Source organism: Thermobia domestica, chromosome 13, assembly GCF_964235325.1.
Source record: "Thermobia domestica chromosome 13, izTheDome1.hap1.1, whole genome shotgun sequence".
Lineage (NCBI taxonomy): Eukaryota > Metazoa > Arthropoda > Insecta > Zygentoma > Lepismatidae > Thermobia > Thermobia domestica.
Window position 1 is genome coordinate 9461663 of NC_137466.1, and position 18454 is coordinate 9480116.

The following is an 18454-nucleotide window of genomic DNA, read 5'->3' on the forward strand; positions in this document are numbered from 1 at the left end:
ACAGCACACAGAACTCTAGCGGTAGTGATGAGTGATGACTGTTTTTGATACGATACACGTAAAATCAGGGGGTAAAAATGAGAGGGAACGCGACGAGACGCCTTCCCCCCCTTCCAGTAAACATCTGTGTCGTCTAACCACTTTCAACACAAACCACTAACCACAAAAAAAAAAAAAAAAAAAAAAACAATGGGCAGAGATAAGTACGTGGGACGGCATGAGTCATGCGTCCCTCTACCTTTACAGATCCACTTTTAACCCTGCGTAAGATCGTTCGTTTTCTCCATTTACGTGGTGTGACACTGCTTGAAATCCATCGCCAGTCGAGTGAGACGTGATAATGATATCATTGATGTATCTAATTTGCGTTCGTGGATGCGATAGTTCAAAGAACGTCGTATGACAACAAACCTCGGCCTCGCACAAGCCGGTCTGACGACATGAACAAACGAGTGGAGAAAGTTGTTTTGGAGGATAGCCGAATGAGTGTGCAACACAACGCCATCAAAGTTGGCATTTCCGTGGGAGTCGTGCTGCATAAAGACCTGAAAAAGCGAAAAGTATCATCCAGATGAGTGCCACGAATTCTGATGGACAACGCAGCAGCTTCTTCGTGACAACTTCGATGTGATTTACCATGCTCGCTACTCACCTGACCTGGTTCCTAGCGGCTTTTGGTTGTTTCCAGCGATGGAAGACACTTTCCGTGGTGGTACATTCACTAGCCGTACCGCTATTGCACCATCGATTTTCCAGTGGTGAAAACAGACTCCTAAAGGAGTGTTCGATGCGGCCATGGAATCATGAAGTCGACGTTGTGAAAAATGTGTACGGCTGCAGGGAGATTATGTTGAGAAGTGACACAAGTGCCATAGTTTCCATGTGATTAGTTAGTGAGTGTTATAAATTGAATGCACCTCATAAAAATAGCTTATACATTACTGGATAAATCAAGAAGTTTTTCAAGATCAAAATATGTCATGAGACTCGCGTATGACTGAAGTATTTCATAATGTTCTATACTTTAATAAAAAGAAGATTAAATACTCGTTATTGTGGTATTAGTATTATTACTATCATTCATAATAATCTGAGCAAAAATAAGTTGGCTTTTGTGAACAAATAACTTCCTTTGCACCCTGCACGTCATTTCTCGTTTTTATATGCTAAATTACATGGAAATGTCAAATAGAAATATTAAAGCGTTCGCTTAATACTAGATTAAGTTTTTCCTCCAACACATATATTACTGTCCTCTACATTAATTGTGTAGTTATATCAGAAGCAGGGGGAAAAAATCATGATTTTTTTTATTAAAAAATCATTTTTGTTGATTTTCTTTATTTACATCGATTTTTTTTATTTAAATCAAATCTTTCTCTTCGTATAATACAAGTCGCAAACTGCAGAAAAAACATTAGGAATTAGTATTAAATGTTAATTATGTCATTTAAGTGGAAGTATTGGGGTTTAATTTTAAATTAATCCCCAATCGTTAACCTATTTTAATCCCAAACAATGTTTCTTAAGCATTAAGGAAAAAACTTACAGCAACGTTTATCAACATGACACTTTTCTTTTCACGAAAGTTACTGATATTTAGCAGGGGCATATTTTTAAAAAATTGTAACTAGCTAGCGGCACGAAATACATATAGAGTACATAAATTTCGCCTAAAATTAACTAACTCACTCTATGGCCTATTTAACCCGGAGGTTCAATGCCGTGTTCACAAAAGCTCTCCTGACTTCTATCCTTAGTCAACTGGATCCAGTTTTTACTTTGTATTCCTATTTCTGCGAGATGCATCTTAATATTGTCCTACCATTTGCGCCTAGGCCTTCCTAATGGTCGTTTTCCGTTTGGACTTTCAGTTAAAACTTTGAAAGCGTTCCTACTTTCTTCCATTCTCGCTACATATCCTGCCCACCTAGGTCTCCAAGATTTGATGACCCTAACAATGTTTGGAGAATGGTATAAATTATGCAGTTCCTCATCATGAAATTTTCGCCATTCCTCATTTCCGTTCCTTTTGGTTCCGAATATTCGTTTCAGGATTTTATTCTCAAATACTTTCAGTCTGCGTTCTTCTCTCAGCGTAAGCGACCATGTTTCACAATCATACAGCACAACAGGCATAATTATCGTTTTATATTTTTTTAAGCTTCAAATTCCTCGACAGAATTCGCGACGATAAGAGATTTTGAACTGAATAATAACACGAATTCCCTGCTTTTAGTCGATATTTAATTTCTTCGTGAATATAGTTTTCTGATCCTAAATATTAGCCGATGGCAGAACTTTCTTTGTCTTTCTGCGATGAGCTTTTGTAAGTCAAATATTTTCTGCAGGAATTCCAAAATAAAAAATTAAGATGATCAGTTCCAGCAGAAGAAACACTTGTGATTGTTAAAAATATGCTTTATGCGACGTGAAAAACAGTTCAAATGCGAGTTGTCCGTGCATTTAAGACATCTATACATAGCAGGCACGTTTTTATACTTTTCTGTTGGTTATTTTATTTCCTCTGGCAGTTTTTCCTGCACAGGCACGGCAAATTTTCTGCGATCACATCGCAGATCGCGGCATGTTGTACTATGGGGTATATTAGAAAGTATCCACTTTATCAAAAGTATTATTCGATATTTTAACGCATCCGAAATTTGTCGTTGATCCCGAGGAACTTCTATGTATTTAGTACATAAATTTCGCCCAAAATTTTAAAATCTAATTTTTATTTTTTGTTTCGGAGAGAGGATTGGATCCCTCTAAATACGCCCCTATTATCTGGAAACAAACAGACGTGGACACAAAAGAGTTTTCATCTTAAATGTCCATGGTGATTTCCCCGTTGGAATATAAATTTTAAAACCCTGTGTTTACAAAGAGAAGAAAGCAGGGTTCACCCGTAACCCGTTCAAACGGGATTTTCCCTGATCGTTCTCTACATGATACTCGTTTACATACTGTGCTTACATACATTTGAGTCTCATTATATTAGGATTATTATCTTCCATAATCGAAATAACAGAACAGAAACGGGATTTAACTTACTTTCACTGTAAATTAATTCATTTCGGAATTTGATTTAAATCAACGATTTTTATTTTAAGAAATCAAGTAACTTAAATCTTGATTAAAATCGTGATTTAAATCAGACTGATTTAAATCAACCCACCCTGATCAGAAGTAATATAATTGCATTTAATACATGCTTACTATATTTTCAATTTTTTTTAAAAAAAAAATGCGGAATTTGAAGAAAATTATACTTATGACATACTTTACACGTATTTCTTCATCTACCTCTAACTTTCTTGAAGACATCGTCAAGCATGATACGATCTTAGTAATTTGTACACGTTACGTGCTTCAAGTTATGTACTAACACCGACGCTACAGTATATGAGATGTAGACTCGCATACTAACACGGAATCCGTGCTCTATGAACGAACTACCTAATCGAACCCATGTTTTCGCATCAAGGGGTAATGCCAAACATTTATTCCCGACGGAAAAAAATGAAATGAAATCTTTCAGTTTAACGTCCCACAATTACGCCCTTTAGGCTAAGGGAGAAGATGCTTAAGCAATTAGTGGAATGATAAAGTGGGAGGAAACGGCAGTGCCGCAAGAAAACCCACGGACACGATTACTCCCGAGGAGCATTAGACTTACGAACTAAGATATACATAAGTGTTGGAAGTCTTATAGAACGACTTTTTCCGTCTGTCGAAAGATAACATGTCAAAAACGGTAAAAGATATCGAGAAGCGGCTTTTTACAATCGATTTAGCGACCCAATGATTAGTTCCATCTCCTCCGTTAACCTTTTATTCAAACCGAAAGTGGTTTAAATTAACTATTTCCGGTTTCAACGTTTATCGTTATATAATTAAAACGGTAAGACAGCGAGAAGTGGCTTTTTGAAAACTACGTATTCAAAACTCGTATTCAGCGTCTCATGACAACACATCATGACCATTCGCAACACCCTAATGAAACAGGAAGTGATTCACATTTATTCGTATTTCCGGTTTCAACACCCATTTTCATAGAACAAAAACGGTAAAAGGCATCACGAGCGATTTTTGCAATCGATTCAGGGCCCAAAGAATAGGCTCCACTTCTCCGTTAAGCCTCCAACTAAACAGAAAGTTGTTTAAATAATCATTTCCGGTTTAAACGTTTATTGCCATAGAACGAAAACGGTAATAGCGAGAAGCGGTTTTTTACAATCTATTCAAAGTCTCGAGAGAACACACTAATACCAACCGCAACAGTCTACCAAAACTGAAAGTGGCTGAAATTTACTAGTTCTTGCAGTTTCAATGCTGGTTTCCACAGAGCAAAAACGGTAAAACAATATCAAAAAACTGTCTCTTGCAATAGATTCAGCACCTCAAGCGTACGCTTCGCTTCCTCCGTTAACCTTCTATTTAATCCGGAAGTGGTTCAAATTAAACGTTTCCCGTTTCATGTTTTTTCATGTTTACTGGCGTAAAACAAAATGGTAATATCGCGAGAAGTGCTTTTTTTTTACCGATTAAGTGTTCCAAGGCATACCTTCAATACTGTAGGGAAACTGAAATAGTCGAAATTTATTAGTAATCCCGGTTTCAATACAGAATTCCATAGATACAGCACAAACGAAAATAACACACCGAGAAGAGTTTCTTTTCAATCAATTCAGGCTTTGAAGAGTAAGTTCAATAATTTGTGTTAAATCTTTCCCAAACCGGAAGTGGTAGAAATCAACAGTTTCCGGTTTCAACGTTGATAACCACAGAACAAAACAGTAATACCGTTAAATGGGGTGAATAGAAACATGGGGGTGAATAGAAACAAAACTCCCAGATTAGTTTTGGATTTATCTGGACGATAAATTAATCAAGAAAACTGAACTATCTTAACATAGTCTTACACGGCTAAAGTGTCCAGGGCAGAGACAAAATGTTTTACTGAGTTGGGAACACTGAGGTAGACGGCAGTAGCATTAATGTGTTACTGAAATCTTACACGGTATTTTAGCGCTCCTTAAACTTTCTTGGTAAGTATGACATTTTCATATTTGCTGCATTTGAACATATGCCTATTTTGTAGTTTGTTGTTTCATTTACTGACGTTCATAGTAAAAGTTTTCCTTTTGTAAATTATTTTTAATCAAAATTTAACTTTACTGGGTTATTGTTATGATTTTTAATTAGTGGGGTGAATAGAAACACTTCTTGGGAAATTCTTGAAATTCCTCAAGGAGTAGAAAATTCTTGAGGAGCAGAAAAAAGGACCTGATAGGAATGTATCAACCATCTCTAAGAACAAATTTCCAAGTCTTCTGAAAAAAAAGTGTGAAACTGAAGGAGGAAAATATCAGGGCTAGATTTGAAAAGTGTGGAATTTTTCCCCTTTGTCGAGACCAAATACTGAGGATGTTGCCAAAAAAAAAAAAGACAATGAACGAGAAAAAACAGAACAGCAAAAGTCATCTCAGACTGTAAACCATTCCCTTATGGATCTTCTCAGGAGCATGAGAGAAGATGAAAAAAATAAATAAGGGAAGAAGAGAGTACGAATAGATGTTTCTGGTAAGAGTTTTGGTTTGTTTTCTGAAAATGATACATTTTCATCAAATCACAACGAAACTCAACCTACATTTGTATTGTCGGAAGAGGAGAAAGACAACACTCCAGAAGACAACATTCCAGACGATCACGAACTAGATGATGGTTTTCTAAAGCTGGTGATTTTGCTGTGGTAAAATGAGAAGCTAAAACTCGATGAGACTATTCAGCACCCAAGTGCGAAAATGGGAACATGATGCATATGTGGGAGTATTTTATAAGAGAGCACATAAACAATGAAATTTTCAGAACGAAACTGTTGGGTTTTATTAGGAGTTCGTCAGCACGCTTTAAGTATATGATAACTTTCGGGCCCCTTCGTGGCTAAGCGGTTAGCGTACGCGCCTTTGGCGTAGGAGACCCGGGTTCGATTCCCGGCGGGAGCTCATATAGTTCTGATTCTACGTTAATCAGTAGGTCCACGTCTCATATAGCCTCGCTGCTGAACGGGACGTAAACCTCAAAATCAACTCAACTCATGATAAGTTTCCCTGATGATTTCAGTGGTTTAAATCTTATTCAAATATCATCAAAACTATATGGTCGTTTATACCTATATTGTGCATTGTATTGTTTTATAAGTGTGTAACTTATGTAATACTGGTCCTATTGAACTAATATCTTGCAGGTATCAAATAAATAGTTCGTTTCAACAAATACGCTGTTTTTTTTTTTTACCTTTCCAATAGTATAAAAGAAACAACAATGAAAATAAAGTAATTGTTTCTATTCACCCCATGGGTAGGGGTGAATAGAAACATTAAGAAAAATCAAGGTGAAGAAAAGTGGAGTTGATAAATTAATATGACGTTTACTGAAATTCATTAGCATATTAAGACCTTTCTTTTGGAATAATCTGATACGCGAAATCTTTAACATTACCAGACTTATATTCTGATATAGCCAAAAATGTGTTTCTATTCACCCCATTTGACGGTATCTAACGAGAAGTGGTTTCTTGCAGACGATTCTGGGTCTCAAGAGAACTTATCACATCCATTCATACTCTATCAAAACCAGAAGTTGTTGAAATTTACTGGTATTTCCAGTTTCAATATTGATTTCCATAGAACAAAAACAGGCGTTGTTTTTGTAATCGAATCTGGATTTGAAGAATACGTTCCATCTAATACGATAACCCTCTATTCAAATCGGAAGTGATAGAAATCAACTGTTTCCTGCTTCAACATTGCTCTCCATAGAACAAAAACGGTAATAGCGAGCAATCGATTCAGCGTCTCAACAGAACATACCACAACCACACGAACAGACTACCAAACTGGAAAAGTGACTGAAATGTACAAGTGCTTATTTTATAGAGCACAAACTGTAAGATATCTTCATTTATTTACTTTTACCTACCTGTTCAAACCGAAAATGACAAAAATTAACGAATTCTGGTTACAACACTGATCGCATAATGGATAAAACGGAAATAGATAGTGACAATCAGTTTTTTGATATGGATTCCGTACCATAAGAATGGGCTTCGCCTTTGATTTTTATCCTTTATTGCAACTGAAACTGATAGAAATGAATTAGCACTTGCGGGTTCCATATTAATGTCCATAGAACAAAAGCAGTACGAAATAGTGAGTAATGGCTTTTTGATATGAATACAGTGTCCGAAGAAGTTTCTATCATTGCTCTTATTCCTCTAGTAAGGTAGCTGTACATATGCTACTTCAACTTTAAGTATTCAACTTAAGTAGTTTGGGAGTCTATTGCAGTCTCACATTATTATTATGACGCAACACATTATTACAAGCACCTTAAACCAACTTCAAGTTTTCTATGGGTCGATTTTAAATATTTTTCTTACGAAAAATCTCAATATATTTTATAGTAAAGTCAGTCGGGATAGCTTTGGCATCTGGGGTGATTTTGGCACATTTATCAATAATAAAAAAAATAAGTATTCAATTAGTTTTACTCCCAAACACAGTATAATTTTGCACTAAGTGGGGGGACCTGTATATAGTATATAGCCCAGTGGTGTCCAATTATAATAAGCCTGAGGGCCATAACCATCTTTACTAGTAAGGTGCAGGGCCGCAGCTAATAATAATAATAATAATAATAATAATAATAATAATAATAATAATAATAATAATAATAATAATAATAATAATTATTATTATTATTATTATTATTATTATTATTATTATTATTATTATTATTATTATTATTATTATTATTATTATTATTATTATTACAAAATAAAATATAAACATGTATTTGAAATATTACATCAAATGAGGGTGATTAGCCATATCTACAAGGGCTGCAATATGTACACTTATGTCCAAAATGAATGTCGCATATCTATAATTGTTTTCTTGTAAGAATATAATTTGATAATGATTTTGCAGGGTACCGTTAATACTGATACTATGTGTATAATCGGGAAATGTATATTTGTGGTAAATTTCGTAGGAAAAGAATTATAAATACGAAAATTAGAGTGAGTAAAACAAAATGTTGCTAAATGGACAAGAAAGTTTTATTTTCGTTTTATTGTTCTTATTTACTGCTCTTTTGACTTGAAATTTGCCACATGCATGTCTTTGTCTATTATACACATACTAACATTATAAGGAATACCGTGCGAATTCGTTATCAAATTATATTCCTGCAACAACATATTTTTAGACATGCGGCAATAATTTTGCACATAAGTATACAACCATTTCTGTTGTTGCGAGCCACAGAAGATATAAAAGAGGAGAATCTCCAAGGTAGCTTCTGAAGCGATTCTTCGTAATTTTCATGGTGAAAAATGCTCTTTCACACAAATGAGTACTACCAAATATTGACAGTATTTTCCGATAAAACTCACAAAAATTAAGAAAACGTTCGTTCGAAAGTAGCCTGAAAAATCTACTTCTTTCTCTGTCCTTGTCTGAAAGATAGGATCAGCTTGAAAGTCATAAAGTTCGAGCTGCTAGTTTGGGTGGAAATAGATTTGTAAATAATGCAATGTCGTTTTTCAGTTTGTCAAAATCTGAGAATCTTGTAGTAAATTCTTTCATAATACTCTCGATGTTTCTACAGAACTCAGAAAAGTCAAGTTCTTCCATTTCAAAATCTAATGTCAGACGACTGAAACTTGGGAAAGTGTGCTAAATTTTTATCTTCTAGGCAGAGTTCGGTGAAGAAAAGGTCTGCTTTACAAAGCAAGACCAGATGTATTGGTTTGGTTTAGTTTATTGAAGTAATCTGCCTCTCCACAAGGATGCCTTGCCTGTAATTACTTTACCGACCCTAGAGTAGCTGTGGATGCCCGCGCCTTTTTGTTATACAGAAGCGCTAAATGGATGCCTTATTTAGAAAGAAGTGTGGAAACATTAAAAGAATAAATAAATATAAATGAAAATATTATCAGTAATAAAAATCATAAATCGTGAGAACTTTGTGGGCCGCAGAAAATGGTTTGGCGGGCAGCATGCGGCCCGCGGGCCGCCATTTGGACAGCTCTGATATAGCCTATATATACTAATCATCATCAGCTACTAATAACTACCGTTTGTGTGAAGGTAACTCTTGGGCCGCACTGTGATCAGTTTCGCACACGACAGAATAAAGTCACTTATAACTCAGGCACTATTAGTAATACACTAATATAAGTACACATTTTTTGAAAGAGCATAAAATGCCGAAAAACTTTTAAGAGGAAACTCTTTCCGAATTCGATCTTGTAAAGAATCTGTGGTTTAAAAAAACTGACGTCACGCGCAACCAATACTGAGTAAAAATGACAAGAAAACTACTGTATTTAGCCCAAGAACGCACTAAAATTAAATTGTAGAAGACAATTAGACAAACAAAATAAAATTTAAAAATCGGACGCTCTACCTCCAATTGTTACGGAGCAGGGTTGGCAAAAACCATGTTTTTTATTGAAAAAAAAACGAAAAAAAAATTTTTTTAAAATAATTTGCACTATGTATTTATATCACATATGGACAGAAATAAGTTTGTTTCGCCTTGGTGTTATTATGCAACAACCGGGTTATGCTGGACGGGGTCACATAAGCTTAATGCGGAATCCAAACCACTTCTCGGCTTGCATCCGAGAGAAATTGTCCTCCATTTGAACTCGAAACGGGGACTAATTGGCTACAAATGCGATACGTCAGTCGGCCGACCCACGGACTTCTGGTAAAAATACGTTGTACTGATCTGATCTTTGTAACTTCTTAATATAAATATCAAAGAGTCATTTCAGAAGGAAAAAAGAAACAGTTGCACAAGTGAAACCATTATACAGAATTACATATGGACAATTTCAAAATACTGCAGAGTACAGAAGAATTAATATAGTCCAAGTTAGTTCACTACGAATTTTATTAGTCCAAGTTACAGAAATACAACGACTTAATTTGCATATCAATAAGAAAAGTAAATAAAGATACGAATTATTTGAGTCCGCTTTAGCTCTGAACAAATTTATACATAAATAAATACCAAAGATATTTCTGATTTCAATAAATGCCTCGTGGGGTTCGTATGACTCCCCTCCTATATATATATATTTTATCCAGGATTGGCTGGATTAAACCAAAAAAACTAAAAATGTTCGTAAAATTTTGATAAACACACATTTGCGGGTCATCACGTTTCACTCCCGTATATTATTAGTATTATATTCAAACCTAAATTCCCCATTCGTAACTCAAAGATTATACTACAAAAGCAACTTTTTTTTATAAGTTTATGAATGTTTCGTTTGTGATTTTTTTCATAGTTTATTATTGTTTTATGCAATTGCAATCAAAGAAAAATTCTAAATATTGTTTCGTTTTAATTATGTTTACTATTGACAAAACACATCGAAATGCCGTAATTTGGGAGGTCATACAAACCTCACGAGCGGTATTTATTGAAATCAGAAGTATTTTTGGTATATATGTATAAATAGGTCAGAGCCAATGTGGACTCAAATAATTCGTACCTTTATTCATCTTTCTTATTGATATGCAAATTAAGCTGTTATATTTGTTTAACTTGGACTAAAGTCGTAGTGAACTAACTTGGACTAAATTAGTTCTTCTGTACTCTGCAGTATTTTAAAATTGTCCATATGTAATTCTGTATAATGGTTTCACTTATGGAACTGTTATCTTTTTGTCCTTCTAAAATGACTCGTGACAATTATATTAACCGGTATGTAAAGATCAGTACAACGTTTTTTTTTTTTTTTTTTTTTTTTTTTTTTTTTTTTTTTTTCAGGAGTCCTTCGTGAGTGAGTCAGCAGACGTATCGCATTAGTGGCCAATCAGTCCCGGTTTCGAGTTCAAACAGAGGATTATTTCTCTCGGATGTAAACCGAGTAGCATTTTGGGTTCCGCTTTAAGCTTATGTGAACGCTTCCAGCATAACCTGATTGTTGTATAATAATACCAAGGCAAAACAAATTTATCTCTGTCCATATGTGATATAAATACATAGAGCAAATTATTTAAACAAAAAAAAAAGGTTTAAACCAAAGAAATCTTTTTTTTTTTTTTTTTGTTTTTCAATAAAAATCATGGTTTTTGCCAACCCCGATTTTATCAATAGTAAACATAATTAAAACGAAACAATATTTAGAATTTTTCTTTGATTGCAAATTGCATAAAAATCACAAACTATTTTTTAAAAATCACAAAGAAACCTTTATAAACTTTTAAAAAAAAGTTGCTTTTGGAATATAATCTCTTTGAATGGGGAGTTTAGATCTGAATAAAATACGAATAATATACGGGAGTGAAACGTGATAACCCACAAATATGTGCTCATCAAGATTTTAACGAACACTTACATTTTTTTTAACCATTTAAGAAAAACAGCTGGTTTAAACCACCTTGGTTTAAACCAGCCAACTCTGTTACGGAGATAGTGGAGATAGTTACGGAGATAACAGAAACGGCTAAAATTTCGGCTTTCCCCTCCAACCCTCCCGTGAGGTGTTTTTTTTTTTTCTGTCACCCTGCATTTTTGTGATTAATGGTGGGTATATATTAAAAAAATATCGGATGCCAAATTGTTACATGTTTTACTATTAGAACTCAATTTTTAAGCCGCCCTGATGCCTACACAAATTTATATATATCAAATTTTCAACATAGATGAGGCCTGGGATATCCTTTATCATTTCACTTTGACGGGGCAACGTACGGGAAGGGGAAGTTATACAAAAATCAATAATGTATAAAAATGAAAGTGACTTCGTTTGTGAGTTTATAACTATTAAATCACCCGACCAATGTCAATGAAATTTTCCACATACATGAGGTTCGGATCTGCCATGGTTTTTAGCATATGACTTTGACGGTGCACCTTAAGGGAGGGGGCATATATATATATATATATATATATATATATATATATATATATATATATATATATATAAGTATTGAAAATTACCAATATTAACCCTTTTAAGTTTTTTCGGTTGTCTTCGACCGATATTGTAGTGTCTTAAAGATTCGATTAAAAGAGAACTAAGAATGCTATTTAGTTCCAGTTTTTTTTTCTATTTTCCAAGAGAGGAGGCATTCAAAAAAGCCTTGGAAGGGTCTATACGCTTCCGAGCGTCATAACATAGGGGGGTATGACGTCATCAATTTACAAATTCCCTTTTGTTACTGAGGTCTAACTTCAACATTTTTTGGTGAGCTTCTGTATAATCCTAGAATCCTAAGATTTTCCCTAAACAATCAGTGGACCAATTAGTTTTTATGAGAATTTTTTCAGATCTCTTTGTCAACACAGAAGGGGGTTCAAAGGGACAAAAGGGTAAAAAAGGGATATTTTTGACCAAAAATCCCACTTTCGCTATTCTTGCTCCGCTCAGCTACATGATAGGGACATTTGAGTGGTACTTTCTGAAAGCCTATTCGATTCTGAAGAGAACGACGTATGAATCATCATCCTACGATAATTAGGGACGTGTCAGGAAATTTTTGAAGTTTGTATAGTATCCTTGGGAAATTTCGGAAATATTCGCAGAAGAGGAAAATATTTTTCCCGCCCTTAGTATTGAAGATAGGAGATTGGTATTTGGCACTAGTAATTAGTACCATAAATAATATTTTTTAGAGTGATTTCCAGATCTTTATGTTAACCCTGGGTCGCGCCAGAGGGCCTCAAAACGGGAAAAAGGGATTTTTTCTGCAAAAATCCCTATTTTCCTCACTTGTAACCTCCTTATGAACGTCCTAGGGCCATGCGGGTGATACCATCTATAAGCCTACTCTATTCTAAAGAGAACGACGTATGTATCATCATCCTACGATAATTAGGGACGTATCAGGAAATTTTTGAAGTTTGTATAGTATCCTTGGGAAATTTCGGAAATATTCGCAGAAGAGGAAAATATTTTTCCCGCCCCGTCCTTAGTATTGAAGATAGGAAATTGGTGTTTGGCACAAGTAATTAGTACATTACATAGTATTTTTGAAAGTGATTTCCAGATCTTTATGTTTACCCAGGGCCGCACCAGAGGACCCGAAAACGGAAAAAAGGGATTTTTCGGCAAAAATCCCTATTTACTCAATTTGTCCCTCCTTTGGGACGTCCGAGGGACATGAGGTTAATACAATCTGGAAGCTTGCTCTATTCTGAAGAGAATGGTGTATGAAACGTGATCCTACGATAATTAGGGACGTGTCAAGAAATTTTTGAAATTTATATAGGGTATTCTGAGACATTCTGGGAATATTCGCAGAAGAGGAAAATATTTTTCCCGTCCTTAGTGTTGAAGATAAGAGATTGGTATTTGACACAAGCAATTAGTATACTACGTAGTGTTTTGAAAGTGATTTCTGGATCTCTATGTTTACCCAGGGTCGCGCCAGAGGCCTCCAAACCGGGAAAAAAAGAGATTTTTTCAGCAAAAATCCCTATTTTCCTCATTTTTCCCTCCTTAGGGATGTCCGAGGGACATGCGGGTGATACCATCTGAAAGGCTACTCCATTCTGAAGACGTATGAACCATAATTTTACGATCATTAGGGGCGTGTCAGAATTTTTTTAAAAATTTGTAGGGTGCATGTTAGGGAAATTTTGGGTGTTTTTTGATGCTCTCTCAAAATGGATAAAACATTTTCCCGCCCTTACTATTGAAGACAGGAATTTCGAATTTGTCACAAGTAATTAGTACACTACGTAGTATTTTTCCAAATTTTTGGGTTTTGTGCGCAGACCCGGTAGGGCCTCAGGTTGTTTCAAACTTTGAAGAAGTTTTCTTTTGGTAAAAAAAAAAAATTCCCGATTTTCCCTCAAATAATTCCCTCCCTGGCATATTATAGGGACATGTAAGTGGTACTGTTTGAAAGGCTGTTCCATTCTGAGAAAAACGAGGTATAAACCATGATCCTAGGATAAATAGGGATGACACTCGCTGCTTATCTGAGACTCAAGAAAAACGCCGAAAAAGGCAAGAATTTAAAAGGGTTAAGTGTCGAATCCATAGTTTTCGTGATCACTGAGATAAACAGTGACTCTTCCGATGCCGTTTAAATTCATATTTCACCACGCAGTATGGGGGAGGAGAGGGAGAATACAAAAATGATCGAAAATGACCGATATCAAAAAGCGCTTTAGTAATAGTAAAAAGTGACTGAATAACGGAAGATATTACTATTTTTTTCTTAGTTTAACCTAACGAAGTGGGTAATTAGTATATTATATATATAGCCGCGGATCCAGGATATGATCAAGGACGGTGCTAAACCATAGTTTGCAGTTTTATCCAGTATAAAGCAGGATTGAAGCCCATTTTATCCAGTGTATACCTGAGCGTCAAGGGGGGGCTATAGCCTCCATAGCCCTCCCTTTGGATCCAAGGGGCCTATAGATAGATATAGATAAATATATATAATACTATGTAGTGATATATTTACCTATTCATTCTTGGTGTATTTAAACTCCATGCTACAGAAATATTCACAATCCCCCTACGGAAATTGACTTTCGTGAATATCATGTTTAAACTTTCAACATGGAGATTTTTTTTACCTCCTTTTCTTAATGGATCGCAACTATGAACAGTAGGATTATTTCTGCAAGTTGAAGAATAGCACATTCAAAGTTTTAATAACAATGGATAAGTCATATCGAAAGTTATCGTGAGTTGAGTTGATTTTGAGTTTAACGTCTCTTTCAGCATGAAGCTATATGAGACGAGACCTACTGATTTAACATGGAATCCGAACTACATGAGCTCCCACCGGGAATCGAACCCGGGTCTACCATACCGAAAGTTATCGTGCAATAGATGGACAAACAAATTCGAATCAGTCGAACGAGAGAAGCTTGACTATGCTGTCTTCAGTTGCCAAAAAAAAGGGCTTAACTGCCTATGGGCTCCGAGTCTCTAAGTCTGGGACTGTCAAGGAGAACCGCTAATTAAGCTTGTGATGCTTCGCCTTGTTGACTTGTTGACTACCCTTTCACTAATTTCAACTCCAAACCATAGGAGTAAGTCTTTTTAATTTCCGAAAAAAGACACACAACGTTCTACAAAAATCTTGTATGATTAACGAATACTCAGGAAAATGTTATATAAAAATTGAGAACGCAATTCCTCATTTCGACTGATGATGATAAAATCAAATATTTACGATGATCATCATTGAACATAAATTTTTATAACCTCGGAGGGGGAGGCGGGGTTAGAAATTCACTCTTTAGTTCTCGCTTGATGTTAAATCCAAGTAGTGATAATACTTCTGAATTCTCAAAAAGTATACCCAACAGTCCATGAAAGTCAAGAGGGCCGCGGTAGCTTAGTGGTAGTGTGTTTACCCAGGTGCATGGGGTCCTTGGTTCGATCCCGGCTCGCGCCAAGTGAGTTTTCAGATGGACAAACACAGTTTGTGTAGGTGTCTCAGGGTTCTCCCGTTTCCTCCCTTTCTTATTCCCAGCATTTCATCTATTTCTCATCACCACAGTTTCCTCAAGCCTAGCCGGCATAATCATGGGACGTAAAACTTAAAGATCTTATCTTTTCCATGAAATTAAAGTATACCAAATATTCCATGAAAATCTACACCTTAGACATACGTACTTTTTTAATATGACGGGGGTGGTGAAATAATCCGTATCATCATGGGCGCCCACAGGATATTTTCCAAGGGGGGGCAACACACACACAATTGCTAGAACGAAATCCAACAAAACAAAACTTCATTGCTATCAGCACCACGTCAGCAAAAGAAACAACAAAAAGTGAAATTATCTTTTCAACTCAACTGACGGATACCAACATTCAAAATACTTAGCATTGCATGCAGCATTCAGGCTGAACATAATTATTACTGAAAAAATATGAAACATCACATGGGGCAGAGAAGTGGATTAAAATCTTGGGGATGGATTTGACTAAATTTTGTTATTCTAAATCATTTAGTGAATATTGATTTTAAAAGTATACCATTGTCACCAGAAGACCTTATAAATGTTAACCTTTTTCGAAAATCCAGGGAGGGGCAATTGCCCCCCTCTGTGGGCGCCCATGCGTATCATATTCAGGAACTAAATCCACCGCTCATTAGTAATTCTAATTCCAAGCCTTAAGGGTTACGAAATAGACAAAGAATACGTACATTATATTGGATCAAAACCGAATGAGTTTTATGTGAGTTGTCGTGGAAATTTATACAAACAAAATAAAATAAATAAATAAACTTCGAAGGCTGGTGAGGGGTAAAACTAGCTCGTGAGAAGAATCTAGAATGCTGGCCCGCACACATGCGTAAAGATGGGTTAACAGCCAGAATCCTTCCTTTCTTTACCAAAGCTCAACATTCAATTCCTATTCCTTCGGCCGAGCGAGCCATAGCGACCGAAGGCGGGTTAGTAGCCAAGTTATTACCTTCTTCATTACAACTTACTGGAGATGCGAGCAGTGTTACAGAACTGATTTCAGCTCCATGCAGAGTGAATAGTTGTAAAATTTGAAGAAAAATGTATGACATATTACACAAGGTCGAACAATAGTAACGGAAGTTATCGAGGAATATATATATAAAATTCGGAGGAGGTAATTCACACATGGGGAGTGAATTTGCCGCTCACTGAAGGCTGATTTCAATTCTACGCACTAGAAATTCGCCTACGAAAGAGTCAATGAAAATGTAGACGAGTTCCGTAACTTCCCGCCAGCTTTCAAAGATTAGGTTGGGTTATGTTAATCGCGGCGGGGCTTAACACAAGTTAATCCCGTTTCTTAATTGTAGTATTTGTGTCGATTATTTGCAAAACTTCGGATCGAATGACGGAGATTAGACCGGTGCTAACGGCGGTGATAAACTACTTTTGTACTTGAGTCTATTTAAAAACATCTTTTGAATGACCACACTTTGTAATTATGATCAAGGTATACACGAATCATCATTAATGAGCAACCTAATGTTAGAAAGGGTGGCTCGGTAGAGCGCTCACCTCCGGTGCTTGGGGTCCCTGGTTTGATACCAGCCAGGCCCGTATCCAGGGGGATCGAGGGGGGCCGGGCCCCCCAAATTTTTGCGCCCCCCCTAAAATTTTCACGGTAAGCTTGCAAATGAATTATAATATGGTGATGAACTATAATATTTTTTTGCATCGGGCCCCCCCTAAATTTTTGAGCTGGCTACCGGCCTGATACCAGCTCGCGCCGTGTTAACTTTGTGGTGGACAAACGCTGTGCTCGTGGGTTTTCTCGGGGTTCTCCCATTTACGCCCACAACCTTCATTCCACCATTTCACTCATTTCTCATCACCGTCTCCTTTAGCCTAGCATATATAAAACGTAGGACGTAAAACTCAAAAATTTCATTTCATTTTTCTAATGTTAGAAACAACATTAGGCTATTGTTGAAAACAAACGAGACAGTTTATACTCTACACCATAATTTCTGTACCTGAGAGCATGAAATGCGTAAGTCACAAATCCTAGATTTCCAGAAAACAGCAAAAACACTTACTTAAGCGCTAAATACATATTGGACATACATTATATACTTTGTTAATTACGTCATCAACCCGTATAGAACAATACACAACCAACCATTCGTTGCAGGCCTGCGAAATATAAGCCTATACAAAACTGGTTTTAACTCATTTTCGCCAAAATTTGACTTACGCACTTCATGCTCTCAGGTACAGTTTAAAACTATTCAAATGCAATTTTTTCGTCACTGCCATAATCTACATTAAAAATATTATCTACATCTGTGCAGAGTACCATGCCTAATGAAAGCTTAAAAAAAAAAAAAAAAATGTACACACAAGACTGACAAGAAAACAACATTCTTTTATCTCTACTATGAAATAAACACATTGCATGGCTACTTACACGTACACTTAATAGCTTGTAAAAGGTTTTAACATTAGAAGCAAATTTCCATTCCCTGAACTCAACAAGATATCTCACTACAACTAAAATGCAGCCACAATTGCAGTTACACGAGAAAGAAACTGCAGTTTCACTCTTGTTACGCAAATAGACAGACAGCCTTGTTCGGCCTCCGATGCAACCAGACGACGAAACGACCGAACTCTCCTCTCTTTCCCCTCTAATGATGTTCTACTGCCAATAATCAGCAAGGACGTCATTCGCGCTTATCGCGTACGACCAATCATATAGTATACAGCGGGATTTTCCCGATGGGAGAAAAACAGAAAAGTTGACATACGATGTTCCTGAGAAAAGTAAAGTCTCTTATTGGATTTTGAGAAGAAATATTAATATTGATAGATAGTCCATTGTAGGTTCAAAAATGAAGGTTTAGAAAAAAATGCATACAAGCAAGGGACTTTATATAAACATTGTATATATCTTTAGGACTCAAAATATATAAAGTCA

General features: G+C 35.9%; 1 protein-coding gene across 3 annotated transcripts in view; it reads right to left on the bottom strand.

Moving 5' to 3' along the window:
* The window catches only part of LOC145668012 (uncharacterized), a 167584-nt gene extending 149412 nt beyond the window's left edge, over positions 1 to 18172 (bottom strand). The window contains exon 1 of one of the 3 annotated variants that reach the window (XM_081735467.1): positions 17945 to 18172. The gene's annotated coding sequence lies outside the window, so the exon portion shown is untranslated. The remainder of the gene's footprint in view (positions 1 to 17944) is intronic. The other 2 variants (XM_081735468.1, XM_081735466.1) reach the window with 2 other exon arrangements.
* Between the last annotated feature and the right edge of the window lie 282 nt (positions 18173 to 18454).